The sequence below is a fragment of the Patagioenas fasciata genome, chromosome 2, assembly GCF_037038585.1.
Source record: "Patagioenas fasciata isolate bPatFas1 chromosome 2, bPatFas1.hap1, whole genome shotgun sequence".
NCBI classification, from domain to species: Eukaryota; Metazoa; Chordata; class Aves; order Columbiformes; family Columbidae; genus Patagioenas; species Patagioenas fasciata.
In genome coordinates this window covers 63,662,702-63,674,994 of record NC_092521.1, presented here as the reverse complement: position 1 = coordinate 63,674,994, position 12,293 = coordinate 63,662,702, and the positions used below count along the sequence as shown (strand labels likewise).

The 12,293-nt window shown below is 38.1% G+C and overlaps 1 protein-coding gene across 9 annotated transcripts in view; it reads left to right on the top strand.

Annotated features, from left to right (window-relative positions):
• Positions 1-12,293, top strand: part of MBP (myelin basic protein) — a 115,321-nt gene that overhangs the window by 12,824 nt on the left and 90,204 nt on the right. Inside the window, exon 1 of one of the 9 annotated variants that reach the window (XM_071804316.1) lies at positions 7,349-7,470. The exons of 7 other annotated variants lie outside the window; for them this stretch is intronic. The gene's annotated coding sequence lies outside the window, so the exon portion shown is untranslated. Of the gene's footprint in view, positions 1-7,348; positions 7,471-7,574; positions 7,599-12,293 lie in introns of those variants that run through there. One more of the 9 variants, XM_071804318.1, reaches the window with a different exon arrangement.

Below are 12,293 nucleotides of genomic sequence, written 5' to 3'. Positions count from 1 at the left end.
AGCCAGGACAACTGCCCCAAACTGGCCAAACGGGTATTCGATACCATATGATGTCATGCTGAGTATATATTTTGAGGGAAGAAGGAGGAAGGGTGGGATGTTCAAAGTGATGATGTCTTCCCAAGTAACCACTGCACATGATGGAGCCCGCCTGTCCTGGAGGTGGCTGAACATCTGTCTGACAATGGGAAGTAGTGAATGAATCCCTGTTTTTGCTTTGCTTGTGTGCGCAACTTTTGCTTTACCTATTAAACTGTCTTTATCTCAACCCATGAGTTTTACTTTACTGGATTCTCCTCCCCATCCTGCTGGGCGTGGGGGAGAGAAGGAACAAGCAGCTGCATGATGCTTAGTTTCCAGATGGGGTTAAACAACGACAGTGACCTTTGGAAAACACCAGTAACCCTCAAATGCAGTGAGACCCACAGTAAAACTGAGACTTGCTTGATTTGCACGCAGTAAGAAGCAAACAAGTTTAACTTAGTTGTATGGTGCTGAGCACTATGTTCAGAATGGCTTATTGGGGAATTCAGTATTTCTCAGGTCTTATCCTTAGCACCACATGCCTTACTGGTTCAGATGTTTAGTTTTCCAACTTTTCCTGTTATTGATGAGCAGTGATTACTCTCCATAGTTCATCACGTATCAAAATACTTCTGTCATGTGGAGACAGTTGTCCTTAGTTTCATACTGTAGGGAACTACACATAACGGTTTAGGTATTCATTGCATTATTTTGGCTCTGAAAATCCTCTCGAGAGCAAGGTTATAAATATGTTTAATGAAGCATTTCTCCAGGACCAGTAGCTGAACTGAATGTAAGAGTTACATTTTACAGGTTAGAAATGTTATAGTAACAATCCTGTCAGCAGTGAATTAATCAGAAATACAGCTTTCATAATATGTTTTGAATGGCATGTGCAATTAACTAATGATTTTGATGATTCCAATAGTGTTTAATTGCAGTAAGGTTTTAATACTTCAGGAAAAAATAATGAGAGATTGAAAGTCATTGTCAGTGTTTTAACTCAGTCCTACACGTGCCCCAAAATCAATTTGACAGTTTCTAAACTGAGACTGAAAAATGTGTGCAGGGGAAAAAAGTCAGATGCTAAAAGGTAAATAGGACCTCAATATTAAGTTTTAGATATATAACTTCTTAGTTTTATTTCTAATGTATATGTGTCTTATATTTTAGGAATCTGTTTCTATGCTTTCATTATTTGTGAAGCGTAAAATCACATTTTCCTTTTGTCCAGTTTACTGATCACTGCAAATAAAAGATTAACACACAAATAATGACACTGGTAGAATATTACATTTGAAGATGGCCAAATGATTAAAGTTATTTCATGACCAGCCAGCTCTGTACTTTAACATGAGAAAAATAACCAGGGCTTCGTCAAGAAAGCAATTAAATAATTTCGTAATCACTCGTGCATTATGGCAATAACAGTGGCACATGCAAGCATGAAAGCTGGTTTTGCGGTGTCTTCCTGATGCAAACCAGCATGATTGTCTTCGGTGGACTTGCTTGTTTAAGAACGGACAGCCCAAACAAGTAAGATCAAATGGATGCAAGAAGATTTTAAGATGTTAAAGTCTGTTGTCACACTAATTTTACATAGATGATATATAGATTAAAAGGTTATTCTGGTTATGTCTTTTTATGGTATTGAATCATCTTGTGATTTATTTTTTTTTCTTTTTTTTGATTGAGAGAGACATTGACTTGGAGTATGTTGACTCAATTCCAGCTGGTATTTACATTCTGTTTGTATAAAATGTCATCCTCTAGTGCCAGTTGAAAAAGTTGCCTGTCATTTACTGTTTCAAGCATTTGAAGTATTCGCTATCTAAAGGTTGCTGCAATTCAGAAATGTTTGAAGTTATTCTTATTTGTATTTGTTTGGGAACCCTGTGCATTGAAGTTATTGAACAGATTTTAATCTATGTTGCGACTAAAATTGCCACTCCTTCAGAGTGGTTTTTTTTATAATAATGGTTTATGATCTAGCAGTCTGACTTTACATAGAATACCCATTTTAATGAGTTCTGGTGTCACTCAAGTTCCTGAAAATTAAGCTATCATTAGATGAAACTGAAAGATAGATGTAAATTATTTCACTTCAAGCCCTGTCATAAAGAACAAGGCTGGCTTGTCAGCAGGGAGATTCTCATGATTACCATCCTGACAGAAATTTGTAACAGCCTGAAGCAGGCAAGTCACAAAGTAGTACCGGTTTGCATGAAACTTCAGAAAATAAAAAATTATGTGCAGGGGAAACTGAGGCAAGAAATTCGAGTTCAGACTGAACAGAATTCAGAGTAGTGTTGCTATGGGACATGCATAGCAATTTTCTGGCCAAGAAAGATTATTTTGTTCTGCTTGCGATACCGTATTTATAATATAAGATCAGGGGAGGGGAGCACTTGCTTTTGTGAAAAATTTTATGTTTTGGATTGTGTTTGGGCCCAGGGAGGCTGCAGTGTCGTAAGGGTAAGCAAGTGATGAGAAATGAGCAAAATAGTAATTGTTATCAAAATTATTAGGTGCCCTTGTTTCTGCCATTATTTTATCAAGTTGTGCGTGTCCTAGTTTCACTGTGCATCTGATTCCTTTATTACCTGCTTATTTATTTTCCCTATGTGGCATTTGAGAGAGCATTTGTGGTATGATCTGCAAATCTTCTCCATTCTAGCAGACAAAACAATGTGTAGTGTAATTCTAAGTGTTTTCGGGCTAGCTAGTTATATGATATAGTTGGGAAAATAAGGGAAATTTATGTGCACTACTAATTGAATTTAAGAGTGAATGCAAGTGAACTCTGATGTATCTAAACTGATGAAAGGTTTACATGGAGCTATGTTAAAAAATCCAAAATATTTGTGGTGGTACTTGCTTTCCACCTTGCTTAACTTTAAACATACAAAGTCTGCAGTATTTTTAGCTTATATTTTTAAACATCCTTGACAGATAATATGGAGGCTGTGGTTTAGGGGTGGAGCTGTGTTTTTGATCAGGGTGGTTTTTTTTCTGAGTTAATACTGTGTGCTTCAAGATAATAAATGGGGAAAAAAAAGTATTTATTTTTTTTTTTTCCTCTCCTAACATTGCTGTAATTTTGTTTTGGACATTGGCATTAATTTTGGCAGATGCTCAAATACCGAACTAGGAATGGATTTACTAATAGATACTTTTTATGAACGGTAATGCATTAGACTTGTTGGATGCACCAAAATAAGATAATGATTAAAACTGTAGCATTAGCTTGGTAAGGGCAAGTTTAGTCATTCAGAATTATTGTTAGCTATTGGAGGGTTTACTGCAGAGTGCTCGAGGAGGGAATGGGATTTTAAGGACTATTTCGTAATATAGTCTTGGAGGAATGTTATGAAAATATTGTGAATGATGATAGTTTCTAAACGGTTTGGGAAATAGCGGTTAAAGTGACTTGAAGAGCTTTGCATAAAGTGTCTAGTCTATTTTGTGCTGAGGATTAAATGTCTCAGATGATTATCCAGTGTAGCAAACAAGCTGAGCATAAGGCTCCTTGAAGTCAGTATCTCTCCAATCACAGTGTGTGACACTGTTGTTCCCAGGGCTGTGCGGGGCAGAGGTGGGTTTTGTGTGTGTCTCACAGCCCTTTCCCAGGGGCAGATGCCCACAAATTTGCAGAAGAGGCCCTGCTGTGTTGGTGGAGATCAGCTCCCTCTCTTCCCTGGATGGTCCAGACCTGCATTTCCCACTCCAGGCTGCAAAGGTAGAAGTTGGTGGGTAGGACTGGTGGCCCTTTTCTTCAGGAGATGTGTGTCTTTGTGCAGAGAGAATTACAGTTTTCCTGTACCTTGTACTGATCACTTATGGGCTAAAATGGATGGACAGGAATTCATCAATGAACTCAGAGTGGGAAATAAAGTCAGTTTGTCCAGTCTGCTACACCTCAGTGAAACCCAGCAGGCTAAAAGATAACACATTGCATTTTTTTTTCTCTCTTTCCCAGGGTATCGCTAGTTTTGTGATTTTAATTTTGTTTGGGGTTTTGATTATTTTATCTTTTTTAAAAGTCAGTTGTTAGTATATGAACAGCTTCAGTAAGAGGTAGTCCCCTCACTGCTCCACCCCTACCTTGCAACGCTCCAAGTTCACTGTCTAGAAATGTGGACTGAAGTATCTTCAGGCAAAAGGAATTACCTGTGTTATTTGGGGCTGTTCTGCCCTGGCAAGAACCACACCATTCACGCAGGCTCTGAAATATAGTGGTTGGTCAGACTCTTGCTTTCCTTCTTGAGCGTAGCTAGGTTTCCTACAATTCTCTGGTTCTTCCAGAGCCCTGCTCTTCTGATGTTTAGAAACACTCTTTCAGCTTAGATTTATATGTGGACAGCATGGATTTTCTCTTCTTCTGACACTCATTTGGCTTTGCTTTACTTAGGCTGGACATATCATGGGCTTTTAGTCTTATCCCTATATAAGAGGCTCCTATTGCTCTCATCATCCTCACATCTTGTTCAAGTAAAAAATTCATGTTGTTATATATGGCTGACCAGAATCGTACCTTGTATTCAGCTGAGGTTATGCTAGTGGTTTTTATTACATGAATTCTTCCGCATCTTGACTGGAAATATCCCCTCATGATACAGCATAGGTCTGTTTGTCTTTTTTTTAATTTTCCCGTGCCAGATCACATTGATGACTCACAGTTATCCTGTGATCGAGTCAGACTGATCTTTCCGCTCAGTATCTTCTAAAATGATCCCTGGTTTCCCACATCCTGTGTGAGTACGCTAATCACAAGCTCATTATCTAATGATTTGGGTGACCTCTTGCTATAGCTGTTTTTAAAAAAGGCATGGAAGGGGGGTATTACAGTGGTTTCCACTCTGTCTTGTGATAAGCCTGGGCCTGATGGTTAGCATTTTCTGTGTCTGAGAAAATCTGCTGAATTAAGAGCTAGGATGGCAGAGAAATAGCCTCATTGTATATTGATGGCATTCTGGTGTAAAGTCATGTGAAGCTGCTTGGCAGCGTCATCATGGCTGGAATGTCATTTTGTATGACTGATGACAGAACTTGAAGTCCACAAAGCCCTTGCAAAATAAGAAAGGAGGTGTCTGTTGTGATTACAAATCCCAGCATTATGCGGTAGCTGAGAACGGGTTTTCAGAATTGCAACTCCGGGTTCAAGTTGCTAACATCGGCCTAAGCTTCTGAATTAGTTTTTCACTTATTGCCTCTAACTTACCTCGCCTTTGTTCTTTAGCTCTAATATGGGAGAAACATTTAACTCCTCAAATTTTGTATATATGAACTGCAAGACCTTTATGGAAGGAACTTCCTTGTTGTCTTTGCATGCTGTCTGGAATGAAATTCCCTCTTGGTTGAAGGCTGTGGACTGTGTCATGATTTTAATGATGACATTAGAAACAATTTCTTCTTTTAGAAACAGTTAAGAATAAAAGTATAATAGTTTGTCCCCGTACTTTACAAGTGCACCTTGTTCAAAAGCAAGATATTCTTGTGATGGGTGCTATGAATATTATATATAAACTTACTTAACTTTTAATCATGTAGTGGATTTGAGGTATATTTTGGTAATGATCTCTGAAGGTGAATACACTGCTAGTCTTCTTACTGGAACACATGTTTTCTTACTCTATTATTTTGACATGTTGCAAGATTTTGTTATGTGTTGGTTTTTGTTTTGTTTTGTTTTTCACTGAATTTGACATAAATGGTGAAATGCATTGGAAAACTGTGCTGAAGAAATGAGTATTTGGCCTGTCACATTCTTTTGTCTTCCTTTTACCATGAAATAAAAAGTCTGATTTTCTTTTCAACAAAAGAAGGGAAAATAATTGTCTTGAGTACATTTTGTACATTCTTGTGTTCAAATAGAAATTTTTCCCTGGATCTGCCATTGTTGTCTTCAATAGTAATTCAGTAATGATTATTTCTCTACTGTCCTTGTACATAGGTTGGATAAATGTTGGGAAAGCAATATTAGTACATGAAACTTAAGACTGAGATAAAATGAGGCAGTGTTTGAGTGTGAGGCACGAGTACTTGGAAGCACATTTGAAGAAGCACACAAGTACAATAATTGTATCAGGGTGATGTAAAAACTGAAGTGTTTCTCATGCAGATTTCATTGCCTGACTTGCTGCTGTCACTCACCAATTATTCAAAATTCCAAGTGCAACAACTCACATGTAGTGACTGTAACCTCCTGAAACTCCAATCTAAACAACTAAAGCCCAAAATACCTGGACTAAAATTCCATTTGAAAAGGAGACAGATGTGTTTATTTCTCAGATATACAATTATCCTTAGCAAAAAAATTATTTTGCTTTCTTTGTTCAGAAAGGAAAGCAAACCATTGTGTCACTGCCAGAGAAAATCCCAAACTGGTGTGTTTTTGTGTTTTCATATAGGCATTCATGAGCACAGAAAAAATGCTTCTATACAGCTTTGTAAGTCACTTTGTTCTTAAATTTATTTATTCATTTAGGAGCAGAGGAATTTACAAATCTTTACTTAAGCTTCATGAGGCATCACTTGCAACTTGCATAGTGAACCATTTCAAGCTAGAGAACTGGCTTGTTTGTCTTTATGCTGATGGACTGTGGATAATGGTAACCTGTTAGGCTGTCACATGAACCTTGAGCACACTCACAAATTAAAATATTAAGGACTAAGTCTCCAGCAAATTACTTAAAAAAAAAATACTTTCAGAGCATAATCTTATGCATGAATGCTCAGGAAATCAAGCTACTAAAAGAGGAGGCAAATAGAAGTGAGGAACATAATACACAAAACGTGAGAAATGCAAGCATATAGTTAAGGACACAATTTTTCCATGGCAGAAAAGAAAGATTGGGTTTTGTTCCTCTTTAGGGTTGTGTTTATGGGAAGGGAGAGACATGGCTTTATATCAGTAGATTAAGCCAACAGGGAAGTCAGCTTGGAGTACGGTGAAAGTCAGACCCTTTCGTAATATCAATATTTGTGCCAAAGGTAACAGAGGAACATTTACAGGAAAACCTTCTTTTGGTTAATACGTTTGCAGTATAGATAGATTGTATATGAAGTCAGAACAGCAGGAGGGAAAGGTCGGGCAAAGAGAGAAGCTTTTTCTTCCTTTTTTTTTTTTTTAAATTGAGTTATTTAATTGAGAAGTATATAGGGGTTCACTGTTTCTCACGGTAAAGTTAACGGTGTCTGGAGAGACTGAATCATCTGGTACATTCTGTCAGTCTGTTGAATATGAGAAGAGCCGGCATACAGTGCCTTTGATTCATGTGTGTTTAGAACTGCAGGTGTGCGTTTTGTCATCAGTCTCTATAGTGTGCTAATGAAATGCTGATCATTGATGTGGCTGTGTTCAGGTGACTGCGCTTTAAAAGGGAGAATATACTGTTCACCATTTGGGGAGGACTTGTTTTTCAAAGCAGAGAAGGGGAAAAACACGTGAGTTTTCAAATATGTCTTGTTTTTATTCTCATGGTATTTTTTCATTTTTATGTGAAAACAGATGTTAGGTCTTGTCTGACTTCAGAACACTTTAATCTCAAAAACCGAAAGTCTCCAAGTAACAGGTAATGATACTTGTCTGTACGGTTTCTTGATTGCTCTGTACTTTTTGCCCCTCTGGTACTGGTGAGATTATTACTTTGGCCTGAAATGCTCTATCATTTCAGTTTGAATTTTACACTTTGTTTTTTTTCTTTTTCCTGGTTAATACTGCACTTACCTTATATATTATTGTATGCTGGTTTACCTTTTAAAAAATATTTAGCATTTCGGACAAGCATGTACGTTTTAGTTGTTGACTTACCGAGGCCAAGAGGTTGAAGTCCACAGCTGCACAGTGGACTCCTAAAGGAAATACAGTACTTTAGAAAGAATGCTAATGGAAAGTAATGGTCTTAGGAGACTACTGCATATCTTTACAGTATATAGGATGAGTTTTTCTCTGTTCTTAGTCATTCTGTCTCTATCTTTCTCTGTCGTGTGTGTGGGGCTTTATGTGTGTGTGTGTTTTGTTTTAATTAGAGAATCTATTTTACTGCAATATCAAATAATTTTGTCTCTGGAGCATACAGGTGTTGGGAAAAAAAGTTACCAATGATCATGTGTCTGATCCTTTACAGAAAGTTGGGAAAAATTGGTCAGTTGAAGCAATCCTAGGTTTTGTATGTTATGCAGACCTAAACAGTCCTCCAGTATGAAATAATGTTTCAGAACTTGGCCCATCTCTCTCTGAGGGATGGTTTTCTAGGTCTAGGATCCTTGCTAAGGCACGTACAGTCATCTATAAATATGGAAATTGCTGTAATGTCTAGAAAGGCCAGGAAGGGCAAGACTCTGATACACAAGTCACTGTATAAGCATTATTAATTACACCTATCGCTACTAAACTCCTGGTGACTTCTCTGATTTAAATGTTATGGTTGCCACTGAAATCTTGGGTTTGATAATTTATGACAGAAATGTGTCTGGAATAATGTATTTTTCTGTCAGGAAGTGTTCCTCAGAGAAAGATTGTTGTGGTATTCAAAAGTGAAATAAGGTTTGATCTATGCAGTTTCACAGATAATGAAAAATGTGATCTGTGTTAAATAATGATGAAACCTGTAGGAGATATAAAGCACTTTATTTTATGAAATAATTTAATACTTGAGTTCAGAAGGAGGGATTCCAAGGACAGGGTTTGCCTGCAAGGCAGGCGGCTTCTGTGCAGTGGTTGCTTGCACCTATCTGTGCAGCATGTGGCTGTGGCTGCTGAGGGACTGGGCTGCAGGTCACTCACCTGGGCCCACCGCAGGTGAATTTGTTGGTGCACTGCAGTACCAGTTACCAGGAAAACGGAATTCTGAAGAAACAGATGAGGCGTGCCTGGCGCCTCAATCTGTTTTGAAAGAAGGCTGAAGTGAAGGGCTTGCTTCCAAAGATATTTATCACACTTAGAGCCCAAAAAAAAACACTCAGAAGATTTCCATTTAGCTGGCAGCCAATGCTGGGCAGTGTGTCAGCTTGCTTCCCAGCAAACTACATAACCTGGACCTGACGTGAGGAGAAAAAAAAATATTAAATCTTTTGCATGTCATTTTGATGGGTAAGTTTGTAATTAAGAGTCTCCATTAGAGGGCTACCAAAATTAGACAGAACTTGCACATTTCTTAAAAGTAATTACAGTTTTTATTTTCTTTAACAAGGTCTGTACGTAGTAGTAAAATGTAATATTTATTTGGATAAGAATAGTCATTATTTAGCAGGGTAAATTCCTCAAATATTTTTATATTCTGTGGTTACCCTTCCTATACGTGAGTAAGGCCATAAACACTTGGTAAACCTATCTAGCGTTGTAGCACCATGCTATTATCCGCCAACATCAGTCTGTGGTGAATATGTTTTCCTAGACAAGGTAATGATGATGTTCTGATACTTGTAAATATGTAAGTACTTGCATACCTTTATTATTATGTGTAGTTCTGTTGAGTCATAACTAAGTGTGTGGGACGAGGTAAGATTGAACCCTTATTTTACATAACTAAATTACTCTTCAAGGATCATATTTAACAATCCATTTGCAGCATCCTTTGATTTACATTTAGTAGTTTATGTACTTTAATGTGAAGTAGCCATTAATGTTCAATAAAGGTGCTCCAGGTCCATTGCTTTATAGCCCCTTGTAATTCCTGGATTACAGTTAGTGAGCTGTCACTGTAAACCAGTGCCTGGGCTAAAGTTTATTGTTTGTATTTAGAATATACAAAAATTACAATGTTCTGTGAGATATTACAGGGGAAGGACACTTTTCTGTCTGACAATTAAAAGGGGTAAACTTTTCTCAGGCTCCCGTGAGTAAGAAAATGCTGTTTTGCAGTTAAAACAACGTAAGCTGCAGAAAGTGATATCATTGTATTTCTTGGTGTATTCAAAAAGTTTAGGGAAGCGTTCTTCTGCATTTCAGTGAAAATTCTAAGTAATAATTTAAACCTCTTTATAGGACAGTGCAAGTGTACAAGAAGATGATCAGAACCTCTTTTTGAACTACAAATACATATTTAATTTTAACAGGCAGACTGGAATTAGGTAGAAAATCATGATACATGTTTACAAAACCCTGTTTTTAATTAACTGCTGAGATGAACAGAAATAAGCTATGGTATCCCAACATACCTGTATTTTGATAGGTGTTGTTTATGAGTGTGATGTGTAGAACTGAGGTTTTTTCCATCCCTTTTTGTATTTGTGCAGTTTTTATTACTATTTTGTGTTTGTCAGACAGCCAAGAGAGGTTTCTCTCCTTGTGTGAGGCAGTGCTGTGTCTGTAGTTGTTGCAAGCTGGAATAGGGCTTCCTATCATGAAAAAAGCGGGAAGGCAGCTTGGTTGGAGCTTCCGTCAGGTTACCTCCTAGACCGACTCCGTAAGAAGGTAGATTGATGGGAGGAGACGCTTAATTTTATTTCCCCAGGCAAAATCCCTGGGCTGTTTTTGGAACTACTTGTAGCCGACTGGATACCTGGAGTTATTCCTGTGTCAGTCACGAATGGGGAAGTGCCCAGGCCTGGGTGGCAGAGCTGGTTCGGCTGGGCTTGTGGCTGTGGGCAATGTTGCTGGGGATGTCTGCAGCCATGCCTCACAGCTGCCTGCCCTCCTTCACTCGCTTCACCCTTAAAGAGCTGTTAGGTTGCCGAAATGTTTTCAGCTTTTAGTCCTATTAAATCAGTTTGCTTGCACGGCCCGTTATTTCCTCAGCCTCTCAGACGGTTTTCAATATGCTGAAACCTACAGTCTCGGCGAGGAGTTTCGTAGGGGAGCTGGTGCTGTGCTCATCGCTGCAGACCTGCGTGGTGTCCCGTCTCATTTGGTGACTCAAGTTCACATGCAAAATCTTTTCATCTGCCGGATTTATGAAACTTGCAGGGTTTCACCAGGAAGATTTCGGGCAAATGCTGTTGCGGTCATAAGCTCGATCTTGTGTTCAGGCCTATTTTGGCAGATTACTGTTAGGTGTGATTCATGTTGCATTCAAAGGAGGTTACTGCATTTCTACAATACTGATTTTTGCATTGTTTTGGAGCTTCACAGCTGTTCTCGTGGCTGTTAATCAGTGCTAAAGCATGTACGGATTCCTCTGCAAACAAGAATGTTGATCAGTTGACTGACACTTGTTAACAAGTGCAAAAAGCTGCTGTTTTGCTACATACAGAGCTGATTAGTCTGACAACCTGTATGTTATGAAGGTGACTAAAAAGAAGATACAAGTCTTTTTCAAGCTCAGATTTTTTGAATAGTTGGCTGCAAGTTCCTACAAAGATCACACAATGAGTAATCTCACTGAAGTCAGTGACTCACCTCATTGCATGAAGATTGGCACAGGTAGAACCTGTGCAGTGTGATCTCCTCATGACAGTAAGAACAAAAACCACTGTTCAGATCTTACTTAACACTTCAGGATATACTTTCATCCTGAAGTGAGAATGACCCATGTGCTCGGTTTTAAATCAAGTAAGGCAGACTTCTTGAGGCTAAAGTGAAAAACTAGGTCTTTTTGTTGTTGTAAATGTTTTTAGTGTTTACAGGCTTGTATATATGTATGTTTTAATTTCCTGATCAGCTGTCTACAGAATATTTAGCACTATACTTTTTTCTTTCCTAATTAATATCGGATTTTTTTGGAAGCCTTTTTTTCCCCAAAAGATTACTTACAGTTTTCTCCACTTAGCAGGTGACATGAAGAATTAGGATATTATAGCTGGTTGCTCTTTTCCCTGCGGATAAAATGTAGCTTTATATCTACACAAGGAATGTATAACAGGTGCCTATAGCTAACTTATCTTGAGTTTAAACATCTGCGTTCATTTATGCATGAAAAAGATGCAGAGAAATCTAGTTGTATTAGTCTTAGTTTGTGGATATGAGGTGAGAATAAGAAGGAGTCAATCATGTGAATTTGGACCACATGCTATCCCTCAGACATATTTTAATCAATAAAGGAAGCAAGTGCAGATTTACAGGCTTAATGCCATTAGTTTCAGCTTATAAGTCTGTTCCTGTAGAGAAATCTAACACTCTGCCGAGAGGCGGATGTACTCTCAAAGCGCACTCCTGAACTTTGAATAGCATTGTAGGTTTCCATTTTTCTAAGCCTTTTTTTTTTTTTTTTCTTTTTGATTCCCTTTTCTGTGTAATTTTTAGCATCTTGTTGGAGGAATTATGGATGTGGGAATCAGGAGTGTATCAATCAGCTGTTTCATACACTTGTCTGTTTGCTTGGTTTTCG